At 46.3% G+C, this 22,033-nt stretch overlaps 1 pseudogene; it reads right to left on the reverse strand.

Moving 5' to 3' along the window:
- The window catches only part of LOC146209631 (uncharacterized), a 97,194-nt pseudogene extending 96,610 nt beyond the window's left edge, over positions 1–584 (reverse strand).
- Positions 585–22,033: the final 21,449 nt, after the last annotated feature.

The following is a 22,033-nucleotide window of genomic DNA, read 5'->3' on the forward strand; positions in this document are numbered from 1 at the left end:
ACGACAGTATGAGCCAATAAAGGCTTTCTCCGAACGTTCGTGGAAACAGGTTCGAGCGAAAATGTTTGAGCAATTGAATATCAGCTTTTTAGTCGTCGCTGCCTACTCTCTTAATTAGGTTTGGTGCTGCACAGCTCCGCGTTGACGTTATTTTTGAGTTGCTTTCCCGCGCTCAAGTGTGCATGCATTTTTTTTATGTATCAGTACGTGCAAAATATTGAAGTGTGACCAGCATTACCGGTGCTTGCAACGAGGATATGGCGTTGCGCAGAAGACTACACTTGACGTGGCGTAACATGGGGTGGTGGTGTGTTCCTGTGTGATCGCGGGAACTATGACACTGGTTCCAAGGTGCGTGTTCTCGCGTTTCCAAAAGATGCCAGCAGGAATGAAGCGTTGTCCTCGTGTTTGTGCGTGCTTCTTATGTTGTGTGTTGTTGCCTGTTCCACTGCCTTCTTCCAAGAAATGAATCGTGGATTAGAGTCATCCCGCTGAAGTATTTCATACCCAGAGTGCATTCAATGGTGAGAAACTGAAGTTTATGCCGTACTCCCCATGTCCCACGTGGTCGACCAGAAGGCCATGTAGTGCTTAGATAATGTTTGACGTGAAAAGACTGGCAGTCTTAGTGAATTTGACCAGGCCAGGGATAATGAACAGAGGTATGCAGTAATATGCTGGACTGCTTAATAACACGCAAATTATGTAATAGTGTGTCCATATACCGGCAATAAGTGACTACATATTTTTCATACATTGCACAAGTTTGTGGACTTCACTTCCAAGAGAAAGACCTAATGAAGAGGGTATCAGACATTAATTTGATGCAGCAACAGGAAAGACTTTGCCAGTTGACAGTGACAGGTTTCATCTTGTGTCCAGTGCCGTACCACCTATTTACCCGAACTGCACAGGTTAATTGAACCAGTCCCAGCCCCGGAGGGCCATGCTGTTGTCCACCACCGAAGCGGTGGCGGGTGAAGCGACGGCCTGCAAGATACAAATCCGGTGGCAGGCTAGCCCCGTAGGCATTTAATTTCTGCGATATCCCGCCTTCGAAACCTGCAAAAATGGTCACACCAGAAACTAGTGCGTCATGTAGTGCGTGCCGCAACAAACGTTACTTTGAACAACCTTTGTAAAATGAGAAACGATCATATTCAAAGTGCTGCGCAAAAAAAAAGAAAAGCTGCGGACGGAAAAATGAAGACGTCAAGCAAGAAATGAAATTGGCCGCTTCCAACCCTTCCTGTCAATAAAACTATTTGTATAAGAGCATTTGCGACTCTATTTCAGAACGCTGTTTACAAGTCTAAAAGTTACCTTAGACATTGGCGGTGCATGCCTTGGTGGTGCGAAAAAAATAAACTCGAAGTGTTAGTCAAGCTCCCTTAATAATTACCAAACGCAAAAACCTGCAACAAACGCGCACCTGGGCAAGCAGCCGCAAGAGATTCAACGCGAACGCCAGGCGGCCGAAAGCAGCGTCCGGGGTGGCGAGGGCAACTAGCGTGACGTCACGGCCTCCGTGGAAGGGCCTTGGTCCAGAGGGTGTTGGGTGAGGCCGCTAGAAATGTGCTGTGTGCCAATATCCCTCCAACTATGATGTTCAAAAACAAAATTCATGTGTTCATTGATGGTGTGTGTACATTACCTGCTATCGCATCACATCACATTCTATTGCTTCTCTCTGGTTTTCGCGCATGCACAATAGCGGCTTGTCTTACACCTGGGCGAAATGCGCTGCTAACTAGCGTAGTGTCATTATCGCTACAGAAGAAAGCGTTGCTCATGAGATAAAATGGCGTAATGAGTTTAAAAGTCACTGAACTGGTTGCCCTTTACTCGTTAATTTTATGTTTTAATTTTAGGGCTAGCGTTCCTAAAACGTTCCTGAAAAGCCGCTGGGGTGGTGCAGTGGTAAGACGCCCGACTACTGTGCCGGAGTACCGGCACCTCGATCCCGACCTCGGCGGCTGCGTTTCAATTGAGGCGGAACGAATAGGCGTCCGTGTGCTGTACGATGTCAGAGCACGTTAAAGATTCCCAGGTGGTCGAAATTACTCCGCAGCCCTCCACTGCGATTTTCCGCTCTCTCTTTCCACTTTAACTCCTACCTTCCTCGCTTCCCTTACAGCGTGGTTCAGGTGTCCACAGAAGCAAGTTCGACAGATACTGCGCATTTCCCATCCTGTGAACCAATCAATATTGTTATTTTTATATTATTATCTGAAACAGAATCTGAAGACTGTTCAGAGCTGCGCAGTTTACGAAACATCCAGTGATTTGAAATGAGCGCAGTTAAGGCCGCAATGTATACTTGCAGCTCAGGAATTGTCTGTGTGCATTTATTTGACAGCCTGCACTGACTAAAAAATCAGACTTAAAGTAGCTTTACCGAGGTTCTTGCAGTGAGTAATTTTGTAGGGTATATGAAATTTACCCTCTTAGGATTTTTTTGAACCATCAGGGCAGTGCACCCAAAGACAACTCTGAACAGCTCACCAAAACATTCTATCTGTTGAGCTCGGTACTAAACTAACCTGCCTGTGTGGGTGTATTTATCATTGACGCGGACAACTCCGTTACAAAGAAGGGAAGAATCTACCGACAGAAGAGGAGTTTCAGTAAGTATTTGCACCCAAAGTGGAAATAAATTGTTTGCCGTAGGCGTCACAGAGGGATGCTTGGAATTGTTATTGAGATTCACAATCGTAGCTATATGTGGTGACAAATCAGATATTGAGCAATACGATTTTTAATGGGCGCAGAGCACATCGCTGCAGCAAAAGCATGGCAAAATGTGGTAGACAGGACCAGCTCTTTCCGGCTGGTAATTGAATCTGGGGCCTGGCAGCCATTGCATATATGCCGAATCACCTTTGTTAGGCCGGGAACGCGCGGATATATATATCTGAACTAAATTATATAATTTTAATCACACTTACGCATTGCCATTTTGACGCCAACCTAATCTAAAAACGTTGATACGTATATATAGCCGAGCTAGCTGGTTCGGGCTAGCAACAAATATTAGTTGTTTACCCCCGTATATATCCCCAGAATGTTTCCAAGCTCACGTTCTGAAAATCAGCATAATGGGAAATATTTAGATTATGCCAGTAAATACGTCCTTGTTACACGAGAAAAAGAAACGACTGGCGCTTCTTGGAACTAATTGTTGCTGTGGTTGTAGGTAGAAAAAAAATCCACGGGCCTGCTACTGGCTCTGAAACTGAGCCACCTCCGCTGTCTCATGCGGACAGAAGCAAAATATAGAGAAGAAAGAAAAAGAAGAGGGAGACAAAGACGCGTGCCGCAACAGGCTTTGTCCACCACCGAAGCGGTGTCGGGTGCAGTGACGGCCTACAAAAAATCGCAATTGGGTTGCAGGCTAGTGCCCCCGCGACGCCGGGATGGTGCAGTGGTAAGACGCCAGATTACTATGCCGGTGTTCCCGGGTTTGAACCCGACCACGGCGGCTGCGTTTCGATGGAGGCGAAACGAAGTGGTGTCCGTGTGCTGTGCGATGTAAGCGCACGTTAAAGATCCACAGGTGGTCGAAATTACTCCGTAGCCTACACTACGGCTTACCTTCCTCTCTCATTTCACTTTCACTCCTACCTTCCTCCCTTCCCTTACGGTGCGGTTCAAAAGTCCACAGAGCAAGTGTGACAGATATATCGCCTTTACCTTCCTGTGAACCATTATTATTATTATTATTATTAGCGCCCCCCCCCTTCCCGAAAGCGGCAGTGATCTACCCATCCCAGAACCATCAGGGCCAGGAACAGCCAGCCCCACTGACATCGTGGACGACGGCTGTAGCGGCGCGCGTCTTTCTCTCCCTCTTCGTTTCCTTTCTTTCTTCTCCACTTTCTCTTCTGTCCGCACGAGGCAGCGAAGGTGGCTCAGCTACAGAGCCAGTAGCAGTCCCGTGCATTCTCTTTTCCTTCTTAACAACAATAGCACACTTTAAAGATCCTTCATCATCATCAGCCTGACTATACCCACTGCAGGGCGAAGGCCTCTCCCATATTTCTCCACTTAAACCGGGTTCTGTAAACCGGGTAAACCACATAGGGTTCTGTAAAGATCCCTAGGTGGTCGAAATTACTGCGTAGCCCTCCCCTGTGAATCCCCTTTTTTTCTTTCTACTTTCACTCCCAAGCATCCACAGTTATTAGGCTTGAAAGCACAGCGCTATGCAAGCCGTAAACATGACATCAAAATAAGAGTAGACACGAAGCGTCTTTAGCATGCCTCCGATACCTACTACCGATACAGAAGTGCTACCACTGGAGGAGGAGGGGGAGGAGGAGGGGCAGGGAGGTTAACTCGTAAAAGCAACCGGTTTGCTATCCTGCACAGCGAGAAGGGGGTGAGTGGATATATGAGTTGTGAGTCGGTTGAAGTTAGTACCGTCACATCAGAGACATGCCACATCACATCACGTCACGGTCATACCACTTAAGAGCAAAGTCAGTCTTTCGATTAGGCCCGTGCTTTTCATAAAGCGGAGCAGAGCCTGGGAGGCCTTCACCGCAGACAATAGCCGTGGCCAGGGACCTAAAATTCTTAATTTCAGTCAATGGGCGTCCATCTAGATGCTCCAGCGTAAGGCACAGACACTGCCTTTCCTCACTGTATATAGGGCACTCACACCTATAGACTCCTGACCTATAGACTCGTCGCACCCGTAGTTTGTACATGCAGGGCTGTTTACCATGCCTATCATAAAAGAATACGAGTTTGTGAATGCTACACCAACCCACAGGCGGCACCGCAAAGTTTCTTCGCGTTGAGGTAGGTCAGGTGGAAGTCGGAGCTTCAGGTCGGGGTCCAGGGAATATAAGCGTCATTTCGCAAACTGGCCAGATTCCACAAGGAGAGTGTGTTCCCGCGAAGTGCGTGAAGTCTGCCCGCTGGGTCTCCCTTGGAAAAAGGAATCAGCACACCATCGCCGTCTTGCTGGGCTGTTCGTGCGACCTTGTCCACCCGAAGATTGCCCGCTATGCCGCTGTGTCCTGGAAGCCATTGGAAGATGATGTCATGTCCTCCAGTAATTACCCAGTGATGAATTTGTCGTATTTCCTCAACGCGTTGTTGATGGGATCCACGGTGAAGAGCTACTTTTAAGGCTTGCAGGGCTGCTTTTGAATATGTGTAAATGGACCACGGCTGAGGGCTTTGCTGACTAATATGCCTAATTGCGACAAGAAGAACGGCTAGCTCTGCAGCTGTTGAAGAAGTCTGGTGAATTGTTCTAACTTTTATTTCTGTATTAATTGTGGGTATAACCACCGAGCCTGAAGAACTCACGGCATTCACTGAATGATTGATGTAGACGTGCGAACGATTTGCTTGGCGCTCATGGAAGTATTCAAGAGTGGTTTGTTTTACTTCTGCCGGTGTTAGCTCGACCTTCTTCCTGATGGCGGGTATTGAAAGAAGCACTTGTTATGTATACAGGCTCCATAGTGAAGAGGACAGTTTAGATGGGGTGTAAACTGGGACAGCAAAATAGCGCGATGCGCATTAACGGTCTCTGTAAACATTTACGAGGCCTGATAATAGCAAGACTGGCCAAATTATGACAGGGAACCCGGGAAATGTGTCGGAAATGTGCCCTCAGGGAGTCAACTGTTAGGTAGGTAGATATGAGATGCTCCTGTGCAATTAAAATGGTAGCAGCCGTAGAGTTGAAAGCTTCTACCAAGATGTAGAATCGACAATGCGAAAAGTAAAGATGCAGTATACTATACTAATGGGCGACTTCAATGCCAAGGTAGGAAAAAAGCAGACAGGAGACCAGGCAGTAGGTGACTATGGCATTAGAAATAACAGGGAGGAGTCACTAGTTGAGTTGGCACAGAGCAATAACTTACGAATCATGAATACCTTCTTCGGCAAACGGAAGAATCGGAAATGGACATAGAAAAGTTCTAACGGGGAGACTAAAAATGAAATCGACTTCATACTGTGTTCAACCCCCGCCATTATTCAAGATGCAGAGTTAATCGGGAAAGTGCGATGCAGTTACCACCGCATGGTGAGGTCCCGAATTAGCCTAAATCTGAAGAAGGAACGCTAAATCTGAAGAAGGAACGCAACAGATTAGTAAGAAAGAAACTCACCAACGGATTAGCGGTGAGGGGAAGGGCAGAAGAGTGCAGGATCTTGCTACAGAATAGATATTCAGCTCTAACCGAGGATGGCGACATTACCCTAGAAGCAATGAACAATAATTTCAGATATCATTAGTGAGTGCGGTGTAGAAGTAGGCGGTAGGATAGTTAGAGAAGATGCCGGTAAGCTGTCTAAGGAGACGAAACATTGATTAAGAAACGCCAGAGTATGAAAGCTTCCAACCCAACAGACCAGATAGAATTGGCCAAGTTATCAAAGCTGATCAATAAGCGCAAGGTGGCCAATATAAGGACGTATAACATGGAGAAAATTGAGCATGCTGTAAAGAACGGGGGCAGCTTTAAATTGGTCAAAAAGAAATTGGGCATAGGCAAAAACCAGATGTATGCGATAAGGGACAAGGCGGGCAACGTCATCACGAATATGGACAAGATAGTCACAGTAGCCGAGGAGTTCTATACAGATCTCTACAGTAGCCAAAGTAGTCAGGACCGTAATGATATTGGCGGTAGGAAAAAACAGTCAGACGTTCCACCAGTGACGAAGGACGAGGCCAAGAAAGCATTAGAAACTATGAAAAGGCGAAATTTAGCTGGAGAGGATCAGATAACTACCGATTTGTTAAAGGACGAGGGGGATGTCGTGCTAGAAAAGCAGGCCTCCCTGCATACGCAATGCCTGGTATCATCGACGGTACCGGAACCATGGAAGAATGCAAACATTATCCTCATTCATAACAAAGGGGACTCTAAGGACCATAAACAATTCAGACCAATCAGCTTACTGTCTGTTACGTATAAGGTATTTACTAAGATAATCGCTAATAGAATCAGGACAACCTTAGACTTCAATCAAGCAAAGAATCAAGCAGGTTTTTGATAACGGTACTCAACTATCGATCATATCCATACTCTCAACCAGGTTATAGAAAAATGCTCGGTATATAACAGCCCTCATACATAGCATTCATTGATTACGAAAAAGCACTTGACTCAGTTGAAACCTCGGCGGGGATAAAGACATAGCGAAATCAGGGGGTAGACGAGCCGTACGTGAAAGTGCTGGAAGATATATATAGTGGCTGCACAGCAACCATAGTTCTGCATAAAGAAAGTAACAAAATTCCAGTAAAGAAAGGTGTTAGGCAAGGAGACATAATCTCCCCAGTACTATTCACAGCTTGTTTAGAGGAAGTGCTCAGAGACTTGGAATCGGAGCAGTTATGGATAAGGGTAGATGGAGAATACCTCCGTAATCTGCGATTTGCTGATGAGATTGCCTTGCTGAGAAACTCGGGGGATGAACTGCAATTAATGATTGATGACCTAGACAGGAAAAGTAGAAATATAGGCTTGAAAATCAATATGCAGAAGACTAAGGTTAATGTTCAACAGCCTCGGGAAGGAACAGCTGTTTACATTAGGTAGCGAAGTACTGGAAGTAGTAGGTGAATATGTCTACTTAGGACAGGTAGTAATCTCAGATCCGGACCATGAAAAGGAAATAACAAGAAGAATAAGATTGGGATGGAGCGCATTTGGCAAGCACTCGCAGATTATGACTAGCAGCTTATCGGTATCGCTCAAGAAGAAAGCATACAACAGTTGCATCTTGCCTGTACTCACCTATGGGGCTGAAACGTGGAGGCTAACGAAGATAGTTCTACTTAAGTTGAGGACAACCCAGAGGGCTATGGAACAAAAAATGGTAGGGGTAACATTAAGAGATAGAAAGCGTGCAGAGTACGTCAGAGAAATAACTCAAGTTACTGAAATTTAAGTGGAAATTAAGAAGAAGAAATGGGCATGGGCAGGACATGTAATGCGAAGCGAGGATAAACGATGGTTGCTTAGGGTAACAAACTGGATTCCAAGGGAAGGAAAGCGTAGCAGGGGGCGGCAGAAAGTTAGGTTGGCGGATGAGGTTAAGAAGTTTGCTGGGGTCAAGTGGATGCAGCTAGCAGAGAACCGGCTTAATTGGAGAAATATGGGAGATGCCTTCGCCCTGCAGTGGGTATAGTCAGGCTGATGATGATAAAGATGAGCCGTTGAGGCACATTTCGGCAATCCCAGGCAGGTTCGCAAAGCTTGAGCTTGAACACTCTGTAGAATTACTAAGTTGGTTTTCTTGATATTTCCAAGTGAAATTAAGCTGTACCGAAGAAGTCTCATAAATAATGCACGGTATAGTTGGAGCATCACCACACAGACGCTGCCCAAGACTTTCCCCCGATAAAGGCAAGTACGTGAGGAGTTGCTGTCAGCCTCTTTTTCTTGAGTGAAATATGGGGAGTCCACGAAAGATTTCGGTCGATGATCACTCCTAGAAATCGATGGCTGCTTTCGTAGTGTATTGCTTTGCCATCAATGCGTACGGTGTAAGGTGACATGTTCTTTCGTGTAAATGCAACTAGCGAACACTTTTCAGTAGATATATGTAGACCTTGCAGATGGAGGTAGGCCGCAGATATACTTGCCGCCTTTTGAAGCCTCGCTCTAACCTGTGGGCGCGTAACTAATAATGCCGAGATACACTTGTCGTCTGTCTATATTGAAAGTGGCGCCGATTGTCGTATTAGGTCGACAAGCCCGACATGAGTTTGATTGAAAAGCGTTGGGCTTAGTACTCCGCCCTGTGCGACTCTACGGGAAGTGAAATGAGATGTCAGGCCATCCTCAGTCTGCCTAAAGTGAGATGTGCTGGATAAATAACTGCGTGTCCAGCATAAAACACAACCGCCAAGTTCGGCAGCTGCCAGAGCGTCGAAAATGGCCTGGTTAGTGGCATTGTCATATGCGCTTTTATATCCAGGAGCAACATTACGGGTAAGTGCTTTAAAATTTTGTGCCGTTGTACAGATGATACCAGGTCCACTACATTGTCAATTGAAAAGCGTCTACGTCCAAAGCCTGACAGTATAACTGGGTATATGCGGTACCGCTCCAGGTACCACTCAAGACGTGTAAGCAGCATTCTTTCCAGTACTTTACCAACGCATCTAGCCAGTGCAATTGGACGGTATGATGTCACGTCCAGAGACGATTTTCCAGGTTTCAGGCGCGGAACTAAGCGACTTCACTTGCACTCGTCTGAAACTGTACCCTCACTCCATGATTTATTGTAATATTCCAAAAAGCGTGCCTAGCCTCTTGGCCAAGATTTCCAAGAGCAGTGTATGTTACACCGTCGGGACCCGGCGATGATGACCGTCTGCAAGAAGCCAGCGCAGCGTCCAGTTCCTCCACAGAGAAGGGAAGGTGCATTTGTGAATCCCGTGAAGCTGGAACATCGTTGCAAGGCAGCGTTGCCGTTGAAGTCGATTGGCCTTCTACCCTATCACAGTAATCTTCTGCTACCTCGACCTCAACACGTCTTTAAAAGATTGCGAAAAATTAGAATGGGTAGAGCTGTTTAAGAGATGTTCGAAGACCGCGTACGACATTCCAGATGCTTGCGGGAATCAAGCGTTTTTTTTATTTATTTTATTTATTTGCAAGTACTGTTAGCCCTTGCGGGCTGTTACAGGCTGGGCAATGTACATTCAAGCAGTACAACAAATTTCGAACTCTTTCTCAAAAGTTTCTAAAGAACAAGTTTTTTCAAATACTCTTCGGTCAAGGTTGTTCCATTCAATGATTGTTTTAGGCAGAAACGAAAATTTAAATACATCAACTCTTGGCACATACGACATCACTGCAAAGGAATGATTAGTTCGAGATGACAGTCTCCCGGGCGGCCGCAAGTACAAGCCGGAATCCAAACTGAGTTTATTGTTATAAAGTTGATAAAGGAACTTGAGCCTAGCAATTTTTCTACGAATAGCCAAGGTTTGTAGCTCAGCAAGTGAAATAAGTTCGGTTGCGGACTGTGTTCTTCGATAGCGAGAAAACACGAACCTCACTGCTAATCTCTGAATCCGTTCAAGCTTATCTATGAGATATTTCTGGTTTGGATCCCAAATTATGCTCGCGTATTCCAGACTTGGCCTTACCAATGATTTATAAGCTTTTAGTTTTACAGCCGGTGGCGCATCTCTTAACTTTCGCCGTAGGAATCCAAGCTTTCGTTGGGCTGCTCCACAAATATTCTGTACATGATCACCCCAGTTCAAATCATGAGAAATCGTAACACCTAAATATTTTAATCTATTGGAACGTTTTATTTCAATGTTATTAATTGTATACGAAAACACTAACGGGGTTTTCTTGTTCGACACAATCATATTAATTGACTTTTCAAAATTGATTTCCATGTCCCACTTAACACAACATTCATACAAAACTTTTAAAGAGTCATTCAAAAGGACTTGGTCTTGCAGGCTTTTTATGCGGCAGAATAATATGATGTCATCAGCAAATAATCGAGCTTCAACAAGAGGGTGTATGTCCTTTACAATGTCATTTATGTACAACAAAAATAATATGGGACCAAGAACGGACCCCTGCGGTACACCGGATGACACTGGTGATGTTGATGAGTAAACATTATCAATAACCACAAACTGTTTTCTGTTCAACAAGTAAGCCTGAATCCAACTGATAATTTGCACGTCGATACCGAACTCTTGCAGCTTGTGCAAAAGTTTCGTATGACACACTCTGTCAAATGCCTTGGACAGGTCCACTGTAATCACATCAATTTGTTCTCTCGAGTTTATGGCTGTCGCAAAAGCATGAGTAATTTCAAAAAGCTGTGTTATTGTCGATAGACGACTCCGGAAGCCATGCTGCTTACTGTAAAAAAGTCTATTATTTTCAATGTATTCTACAAGATATTTACATATTATATGCTCAAGCATTTTGCATGCACAACATGTGATAGATATTGGACGATAATTGGAAACAACAAATTTGTCGTCAGATTTGAAAACCGGAACAACTCTTGCTAACAGCCAGTCACTCGGTACAGTGCAGTCACGTAACGATGCTACGAATATCTTTTCTAAAAAATAGGAAACCCATTCACAGTAACGCTTCAAGAATTCATTAGGAATCTTATCAGGACCAGGTGATTTCTTAGAATCCAGCTTTAAGAGCAAGGAGACTATACCTTCCCGTGATATGACAATACCACCACTGTAATGCCGGTCTGACGCTTTCATCAAAGGTTCGTCTCTTTTTGGAGTAAATACAGATACAAAGAAGCTATTAAAGGCTTCAGCGATTGACTTCGGTTCACAGCTTAAAGTGCCATTTATTAGTACTCCATTTATGCCTTGGTTGAAGCCAGAGAGATATCTCCAAAATTTCTGCGGCGCGCTCTGTATGTACTCCGCCAGCGTGGTAGAAAGGAAATGCGATTTGGCTTTCTTCAGTTCCCTTCGCACTTGCGCACTGAGAGCTGCAACTACACTGTCACGTCTGGGTTTCTTTTTACGAGCACGTTGTAGACGGCGTTTTAAGTGAATAATACTTCTCGTGATCCACGGATTTTGTTTTCGTAACCGTTTTCTTTTCAGTGGAATAAACTGCTTCAAACAATGCCTCACTGTTGAGATGAAATATTGCCACATGCTCTCGACACTATCATCTTGTGGCATTACATCAAAAGCAGATTCCAAGTAGTCAATAACTGAAGTGTCATCAGCCGCGTTGAAATTGTAAATGTTTACCATCTTGTTTTTAGAGGCGCATTTCTTGTTAATATTAATAGTAGCAAGTACAATTTTATGGTCTGAAATTCCATCGTAAATATCTATTTTATAATCAAAAGCTTCTCCTGACAAAAATATTAGGTCCAACAACGAATGACAGTTTCCTTGAGTTCGGGTGGGTTTCTGGACGGTCTGAATGAGGCCGTACTTAGTCACAATCTCTAACATGGTATCACAATGAGACCGGTCGATAGCCCCTGGAATACGTGCATCCCAATCTACACCAGGTAAATTAAAGTCCCCTACAAGTATGATTCTGATTCTATCATTGGTTATTATGCTTAGATGCTCATCAATCTTTTGGAGGTATTCGACAGGGCTTGCTGGAGGCCTATAAATGACCCCGATTACTAGTGTCATATCAGGTATAACTAGTTTACACCACACGCTTTTGTGGCCACTAATGAAGGGGAGCGGTTCATATTGATATTTGTCTTTAATGAGTAGCGCCACACCTCCTCCTCTGTTTGATCTATCCTTGTGGAGGACATTGTATGAGCTAGGAAAAACCTCTTCACTCCTAATATCGCCGTGCAGCCATGTTTCTCTCACAGCAACAACGTGAGGATTGTGCAGTAGCGTTAGGTACTCGAGGGATTCTGATTTATTTAAAATGCTTCGCGCATTTACGTTTAGTAATCTTAGTTCATGCTTTTTCTTGTGTCATTCCTGAGGACTAGGTGGGTTTCCGTTGGTAGCCGACAGCTTCATACGAGAGTTTGTTTCCAAGTCCCAGATGTACGCAGTGTTGTTGATAATCAGTTTATCGTGCACAAGCTTCACTTTCGCCCCCTCGCGCTTATCACTCTGAGCTGATTCCCAAAGAAGATTCCCAAAGAAAGCGTTTCACTGAATGACCGCCAACATTTTGCTTGTAGGGCTTAAATTCGGCGCTCAATTTTTTTTCGCATGCGCCTCGCATCTCTGAGGTCGAGGCGGGACTTAGTGCGTCGGTATCTACGCTCTGATCTCCGTCGCAATGCTCGCAGGTGCTGTGATTCCATACCAAACTCTGTCTAGGTAGGCATTGGGGTGAAGAAAGACGTCTCGTTTATCATGGCCTCCTTAATTTTCTCTTCAATGCCTGCAGAGAGGCCTGCTGTGCAAGCATCTTTCATAAGGGCTTGAAATACCAACCAATTGATGTGGTGCATTCGTGGGACAGACGTGGATGTGGAAAGGCCATTATAATGATCACATATGTAGGAATGTGGTCACTTTTGTGTGTTTCTTTATCTGCAAACCATTGGACGCTGCTGCTCAGGTATCCACACACGAAAGCGAAATCAAGACAGCAGCTGTAAGTGGCCCCTCGAATAAAGGTCGGTGTACCGTCATTAAGACACTGCAGGTCATGATCAGAGGGAAATGACACAAGCTTTCTTCCCTTCAGGTTCATTCGAACACTTCCCTGCATGATATGGTGAGCGTTAAGTCTCCTATGATGATCCAAGAGCCATGTGTAATCGCCATCGAGTCGCTCAATCGTGTGGCATCAAAACGGCTTGATGGCGACATATACGCACCCACAAGTGTAAACGTGAGGTTGCGCTTCTTCACTGTCAGGCAAACGTGCTGGTTATCGTTGCTAGGAGTAACCAAATGGATTACATATGTGAGTTCTCGCAGAATATAAATTATGTCCTTGCTGTTTTCCTGGTGCATTGGCGATGCAAATGCCTCGTAGTCTGACAGTCGTAAGATCTTTGGTACATTCGACTCAGACATAACAAAGATTGGGATGTGATTTGCATGAACATATTGTCGAATATCTGCACATCGGGACTGAAGCCCACGTTCACTTCATTGAAAAATAGGGCCGATCTTGAGTTTTTTTTTTCCAAATGTTATTGCTGCGGGAGCCATTGTGTGTGCTACTGTAGAGTCACTAGAACTCGTGTTAACGCTTCCAGAACCTCCTAGCGCATTCTGCTGCTGACGTGTGCAGACTAGATAGCAAAGCGCGGATTGCAATCATCATGGACGTGAGAATAGCAATTACCTGTAGGTCTTGGCCATGTCCCCATCCTGACTTTTCTCTAGTTCGGCAGTAGGTGCAGGACATTCGGCTCGCGGAAAGTTTCTTGGCCTAGTGGACGTGGAAGTTTTTCGTAGCGGTGGTAAGTTAACCTCTGAGGCAGCACCTCCAGATTCCCTGCCCGTCGAGGTCCCTTGGTTTAACCCTGCAGGCATAGGAGTAGGACCAGATGTAGGAGTGCTCAAGGCCTTGTTATCAAATTTAATTTCTTTCTTAGATGATCTTCGGCGACGCGAACGACGCCGTCGCACCTTAGCAGCGGCCTCTCTGTGTTTAGATTGATCACGCACCTTTTGCTTCAGCACTGCCCGTTCGGTCTTTAAGCGGGGGCAGTCCTTAGAGGAGGAGTCATGGGGGCCACGGCAGTTGGCGCCCTTCAGATCAATCGTGCGGCTAATGTCGCCGCTATGCGCCGCTATGCTACCACGTGAGTTAGCTGAAAAGGGACGAAGAAATGAAACGCTGAAAGCTCACCGAACGTCTGAGACACCCGAACAACTAGAAGAACGTCTCGCTAAACAACGCAGCAAAGCCCAGTCTGAAATGCCTAAAGCACACCTATAAGTTGAACAGTAAGCATATCTATAAGTTAAACCATAAGCATATCGATAGCCTAAATCATAAACAATAACCACTAGCTAAAGCGTAAGCATATCCATAGGCTAAATCATAAAGCATAACCATAAGCTTAACCGTAAGGCTCACCCAAGGATTTCGCTTCGACGTATCCAGGCTTAACCCTAGCTAAGGCCGAGACAATTTTTTGTGTCTTCTATTTTTGTTTGGTTTTCTGGAAGTCCACGCATGGCTATGTTGAAAAGTGTGGGTGAAAGCACCGCTCCTTGGGGTGTGCCCCTGCTCCCCAGTTCGAATATTTGAGGTTCTATCCTCTGGTATCTTGTTTTTGTTGTTCTGTTCGTTAGAGTTTTAATTTGGAGAACTTTATTTCTTTACGAAAGCAGGTCTAAGGGAGACGTACTAGATGACCGCTAGTCCATGGCTGGCGGCAACTTCATTAGCCCGCTCGATGGCCTTTAGTTGGTTCTTCGGGTTCGAGCTGACCAGCACGGTGTCCCACCGCTCGGGAAAGGGGAGCTGTATTCATTCCGCCGCAGGCGGATCATTTGAGGAGTTCCAGAGAATGTGGTCGTATGTCTCTCTTTCGCCGCATTTATTGCAATTTGGGTTGTGCTGGCCTGCGTACATCAGGGCAAGCACCACCGGATTTAGGATGGAGCGTGTTTGTAGTCGGAGCGAGGTAAATTCCTGCGCCTTCGTTAAGGATTTTGGACAAGGGTCATACGTGCGCCTTTCCAATCTGAAGTGGTGGGTGATACCACGAAAAGAAAGTAACATGTCTCTCGTGAGTTTCGGGTCGGAGGGCGCGCTCGCTGCCCGGTAGATGAAATACAGGGCTTGCTCGTGAGCCGCCTCATTACCCGGATTAGACGAGTGGGCCCGGACCCAGAATAGCTCGATTTCTCAAATTGGAACAGGGACGTTTTTGAGAATACGGAGGGAGGTAGGTGTGATTCGGCCCCTCGTGAAATTGCAAATGGCTGTTTTATAGTCACTGAATATAATATCAGCGGACGTGTTTGCTACAGCTATAGATATGGCCGCTTCCTACGCCGTCGCGGAGGAGGTGGTTGCGATTGGTGCGGCCGCCAACGGAGAACCGTTCCCAATCACCGCGACCAGTGCGAACGCTTGTCTCGGAGTTTGCCGATATTCCGCCGTGCCCAGATATGCTAAGTGGCACGTAGGGCGTGAGCCCTCGCCATGCGTTGACCTGCGTGGTGCGCGAAATGCATTTTCCTGAACAAGGGTTTAATGAGTATAGTTATGCTAATGTGTGCATGGGTAACGGATTTTTTGCATCGCTGTCTTGAAGTTGCTCGCAAATGCGTAGTCTGTATAGGATGATCCTTCCGCGTTCGGGCGAGTGCGTCGTCCGAGCTGGGAGACAAAGTGCGCCTCGCACAGCTCCGAGAGAGTGTCGTGAACCCCTAGGATCAGCAACGTTCCCGTAGATGTACTGTGTATTAAAACATCCTTTCCCCTACGTTTAGTTCCGTGAGGCGCTTTTGAATAGCATCATGTTTTGCACTGTCAAACAACTTTTTCAGGTCCAATCCTAAGATAACTTTACCATCTTTTGATTTTGATTTTACCATATCATGGTGTAGCGTGAGCACAATATCTTGCTTACTAAGAAGTTGCCTGAACCCCATGACCTCCCAGTGCCAGAGCTCATTTTCCTCCATATATCTTGGGAGTCTTCTGCGAATAACATGTTCGAATAGTTTACCTACACATGATGTGAGTAATATTGATTTGAAATTATCGACCGACGGAGGTTTTGCGGGTTTGGTTATTAGAACTATCTCGGAAAATTTCTATTGCTCTGGGATTTCCCCTGTTTCCCAGCATCTCTGCATGAAAGTAGTTCCACTATCGAGTCGTTATCCAAGTTCCTTAGCATCTTGTTATCTCATTCCAACCCTGGTGCCGATTTCATCGTTAGTCTACTATTTTTTGCCACCACTTCAGCTACCGTGTCCTTTGTAGTTTTCTAATTTTTCTGTTTCTATTTCTACGATATATTTGCCCAAGGTCTTTAAGAAAGTCATCATCATTGCCTCCACGATGGTGCCTAGCTTTTATCAACTTAATGAAAGTTTGCCTTTTATTTTTCTCTGGGTCTAGCAGGTGTCGCATTATGCTCTGTTTTACCCGTACCCATTTTGTTTCTATTTTATTGCATTTGTCTTCCAGTTTTGCTCGCACAGGTTTAGCACTACAGACTGAGCAAGAGGGGCCTACCGCCCCCAGACCCCACGTTAAGCAAAGAGGAAGCAATAGCATGGGGAAAGCTACAGACAAATACACACCCGAACCTAGTTCTAGTCAATCAAATATGGTAGTAAGTACGATCAGACCTCTCTTCATTTTGTGAGGAAAGGGGATCACCAGATCATAGAATATGGGAGGAGGAGAAAGAATTTATTTACGATATGATTTGGGAAGGGAAAGTTGAAAGTTGGTTCACAGGAAGAGAAAGGCGCAGTATCTGTCACACGTTTCTGTGGACACCAGAACCGCGCCGTAAGGGAAGGACGGAAGGTGGGAGTGAAAGTGGAAAGAGAGAAAGAGGAGCCGTAGTGAAGGGCTACGAAGTAATTTCGACCACCTGGGGATCTTTAACGTGCGCTGACAACGCACATCATACGGACGCCTGTTCGTTTCGCCTCCATCGAAACGCAGCCGCCGAGGTCGGGTTCGAACATTTGGGAAGGGAGGTGCGTTTGGTTGTGGAGCTTAGTGGCAGACTCTAACCCGGGACGCCATTAGCCGCCGCCGCTGCCCGATAACTCTGGACCAGGACAGGCTGGGCCTACAGGTCCGCTATTGCTATTTTGCTGGCAGCCCCATACCATGTGGTCATACCCATAACATGTGACATATACCATGTGGTAAAGGTCAGCATATTGCCCGCAGAATTTGCATCTACCCGTGAATGTCGGGTCCATGTATTTTAGTATGTCGGGATTTAGGAAACACCCGGTTGTGAGCCGTCTAAGGTGGCACTCCTCAGATCTATGGATACCTTTGGGATGCGCGAAGTTGTCTGGCAGGGCTAAAAAATGGTCGACGATTACGTTATTTCCTAATGCGAAATCTGAGTGCAGCTCATATGCTGTTTCACCTTTTCGATAGAGTGAGGCAAAGATTTCGAGCAAGACACGTATGTATAATTAAAGACTTTTTAAAATTTTTCACACGTATTCCTTCAAGAAACATTCCACTAATAAGCTCTTGGCTGTAAAGAAAGAAGCTTTGTGGTCGGAGAAATGAAGAGAGCAATTAAGGTATCGGGAGGTTGCGGCAGGCAGCGCGTGGGCCCATAGGAAGAGGAGGAAAAACTTTATTTAGCCCTATATTACTTGGCGGTTTTTGGGACGTCTTCAGAGATGACTGCTTGTTAAATCCACAAGAGGGTTCTCCGTCGACTTCGTCCACTTTTGCAAAATGGTCGGTTGCCTCAGTCCAGGGATCCGCTTGCTACTGCCGCCCGTTGGGCTCGCTGTACCAGACCTTGCTGGTCTTCGCAGCGGTCGCTGGGCAGCAGAGTGTCCCATTGCTCCCCACTCGGGTTTGGAATTTTGGGGACCACATCTATGTTTTGACAGGCCCATGTGATATAGTGTTGGTTTTTCATCGCACCACGGATATCTGTCAGCGTTTATGGTAGGAAGCATTTTGTTTAGTATGTGTAGGTTTGGGTATGAACCCGTCTGTAATTGTCTCCATATGACAGCTTACTCTCTGGTGAGAGAACTGTGCGGTGGGGGATATCGCATTCTTCTTCCTCTATAGTTTTCTACCATGGTCGAGTATGCCTTGGGTGCTGGAAAAAGTTCCGCGGACTCGTCGGATGCTCGGAACGTAGTGTATGCTCGAGCTATCCTGTCAGCCTCTTGGTTCCCTGCCACCCCCGTGTGCCCCGGTACCCGCATAATTTTGTGCCTGGTCTTGTTTTCTTCGTGGTTTTTAGTTCTGTCGCTCGCTTCGAGGAGTATATGAAGCGCATGACGACCAATTCTACCATTCATGAAATTTCGACAGGCTGTTTGAGAGTCCGTGAGTATCGTTACCGACCACCCAGCTCTATAGTCCTCCGCCACCGCTAGAGCAACGGCTACTTCCAGGGCCTCTGCTACTGTGCAGTATCGGATAGAGCCGCTGGTCACTTCGCGTAGAGACGAATCGACCACCGTGGACACTGCAATTTTGTTGTGCCCTCCTATCGAGGACGCGTCTGCATACACGGTCGTGTCTTGAGGAGCGTATGTTTTTTGAATAAAATCGGCCCTTGCTTCTCTTCTACCTTGATGAGGTTAGGGTCCATGTTTCTCGGGATTGGAGCTACCTTGAGGGACTTGCGAAGTTCGTCGGGGATTGTTACCGTCCTCGCTATTTCTCGCATCTGCTCACAGTATCCAAGTCTCTGTAAGAGCGCTCTTCCAGCCGTTGTCTGCAGCAGCCTGAGTTTTTGCGACTCAAGCTGCGCCTCGAGTAGTTCTAATGTGTTTTGCAATCCAACTTTCATGAGTTTTTCTGTAGACGTGCTGCGCGGTAATCGGAGCGCCGTCTTATACGCTTTGCGTAGCAGGGCATCCGCTTGTTGTATTTCACTCTTGTTGAGGCACTGGTAAGACAGGCTGTACATAATTCGGCTCACTACCAGGTTTCTAACTAGTTTTAGTGTGTCCTCTTCGCGCATGCCATGCCGCCTGTTGTGATGCGGGTGATCATGCGTGTCACTTGTAGCTTTGTTGTTTTGAGCATGGTAAAAGTGTGGCTACTGCGTTGGTTCGATTGAACCCACATACCTAATATTCCGGGATGGGCATTCCTTCCGGGTAGATGGTTAATTTCAGGTTATCACTGATTGGGACGGTCCGGTTTTGTTTGCCTCTCCACACTCGAAGCAGTTCTGATTTTTCGGTCGAGCATGCGAGTCCTCTTTCTCCGAGATATTTCTGTGCACAGGAGGCCACTTCCTGTAGTTTTTCTTCCTTCTCCCCGAGGGAACCGGTGTTCGTCTAGACTGTTATGTCGTCTGCATACATTGCGTGCCTGATGCCTTCGATCTTCTCTAGTTTTCGTGCTTGGATGAGGATATGTGAGATGACTGATCCTTGGGGTGTTCCTTTGTTTGGCGCGTGTATTTTGTTCGATCGAAGGTCTCCCATGCCGATGGTGGCAGTTCTATCTGACAGGAAGGCTTTGGCGTTCCCGTGGATTCTGCGTCCGCAGTCCAGGTCGTCTTGGCCTCTAAGGATCGCTTCGTGGCTGACGTTTTTAAATGCTCCCTTGATGTCAAGGGCCATTATGACATTTTCACCTGCTTCGGGTGCGTTGCGGAGCATATTTTGTATTTGAAGCAGCACGTCCTGCGTCGAGAGTTTTGCTCTGAAGCCGAACATGGTATGGGGTACATGTTCATTATCTTCCATGAAATTTTGCAGTCTGAGCATCACCACCCGCCCGTAAAGCTTGCCAAGGCATGACGTGAGCGAGATGGGCCTGAGATTTTCAATTTGGAGCTGTTTGCCAGGTTTAGGAATCAATACTTCGGCGTGTTTATAGTCTTCGGGAACCGTCTCCGCCTCCCAGTGTTTGTTTAGAAAGCTTACAAGCTCTTGTATGAGGTCGTCACTCAGATTTCGGATCAGGGCGTTGTCGATTCTGTCGGCTCCTGCTGCCGTGTTTCTGGTCGTATTCCTTATGGCCGCATAAACTTCTACAGTTATTGGGCGGTCGAGTCTCTCGTTCTCGGCTCCGCGATAGCTTCCTTGGTACCGTGAGGGTTTGTGATCACCGAAACACTTTTTTCGTGCCTTCTCTAAAAGGTCGGTGTCCGAACACTCGAAGGAGTGGATGAATCTGTGGATGCTTTTATTGTTTTCTGATTTTGTTTTGGTCGGATCGATTAGTGCTCTTAGGAGATTCCAGGTTCTGGCCGTACCTAAGGTTCCCTTGAGCGAGTCGCTGAATTGTTCCCAATTTTGTCTCGCGCGTTGCGCTGCGTATTCTTCAGCTTTTGCCGTAACTTATGGTATTTTAAGTTTTAGTTTCCTGTTGTGTTTTTGCTTCCGCCATCTTTTGGTGAGATTGCGTCTGGCTTCCCATAGTCGCAGAATGTGCCCGTCTACTTCGGCCGTTGTTGTTGTTCGTTTGACACTTTTTGTGCATTTGTCTCGCGTTTCTGTCAACATGCCGCTCCATTCTTCTACTGATTGGATGCCGTATTCAGATTTTTTGCAGGCCCCACGGAACGCGTTCCAGTCCGTGAGTTTTGCTTGTCCGACTCTGCATCTCACCCTTTCCGGTGCTATTCGCGTCCGGAGGATAAAGTGATCGCTGCCTAGGTTTACCATCATGTTTTCCCACTGTGACTCCTTGCTCTTCCTTACGAACTTGAGGTCCGGGCAAATGTCCGTGCTCACACTATTACCGATTCTAGGGGGGGTCGCGGCATCTGTGATTAGCCTGCAGCCAAAATATTCGGCTACGTCCGCTAATGTTCTTCCCTTGATATCTTGTTTCCGGTATCCCCAACTCGTGTCCATGGCGTTGAAATCTCCCACGATAATGAGTGCATTTTCTTCGGCCAGCTTGTGCGCTCAGTGGAAGAGTTCGAAGAATTTGGCTTTTCTTTGTCTTGGTGGGCTGTACACGTTCAGTACGAATGTGCTCTTTCCCTTTCGCTTTTTCGGGATGATTTCGACTGCTCGATGTCCATGTCGGCGATGGTATCGTGCCCGATTGCAGTGGTGGCTTTGATCACTAGAACGGCTGCTTTACCTCCGTTTTGGCTCTCGTAAACATCGTACCCTTGTAAAGAGGGCCTGGTTCCAGTCCCTTGGAGCGCGATCATATCGGGGGGTGTAAGCTGTGTGTTTATGTATTGTTTTAGTAGGGCCTGTTTTTTGCGGTAGCCTCTGCAGTTTCATTGCCAAATTTCTAAGTTTTCTTGGTCTTGCTGACGCGTCTTGGTCATGTTTACGTGTTCGTGCTGTTGCCTTGTTCGACAGCGAACGCCGTTGCGCTGGACGGTTGTACGCTCTTTCCCTAATGTTTTCGTTATGTCTTTGTTTTCGATAAGCACTTGATTTCTGCGATCTGCCCTTGAAAATGTGCTTGCATCTGTTGCATTTCAGATTGGATTTGCCGCATCATATCCTGCATCATCTGCTTCATCATCTGTTGCATTCGTGTTTCAAGTTCTCTATTACTGGATGCTTGTGGCTGTTTTAGAAGGGCTCTAGTGATTTCCAGCTCTCGCTGTTGTGCCTTTAGTATTTTTGTTAGTTCCTCGACCTTGCGTTCGAGCTCATTTTGTTTGAGTCGAGCGAGTTGAAGCTCGCGTCTGAGTGCATCACTGGTCGCGTCTTTAGCTACTTTGACAGGAATATTTTTGCTGTTTGTATTGTTTGTGTTACTACTATTTTCTACCGAGTGCGAATCAATGGTAGATGCCCAGCTTACCCTGCTGCCGCCTTTCTGGGCAAGCTTCTTCTGCTTTTCTTGTTTGTTTCTCTCCTGTGAACCGGCCGGCGACAGAGGTAGGAAGGAATTGGACCTTGATCGGCTCCTCGAGGTCTCTCCTTCTGAGCTGAACC

Source organism: Amblyomma maculatum, chromosome 1, assembly GCF_055883805.1.
Source record: "Amblyomma maculatum isolate TAMU_Amacu chromosome 1, ASM5588380v1, whole genome shotgun sequence".
Classification (NCBI taxonomy): Eukaryota; Metazoa; Arthropoda; class Arachnida; order Ixodida; family Ixodidae; genus Amblyomma; species Amblyomma maculatum.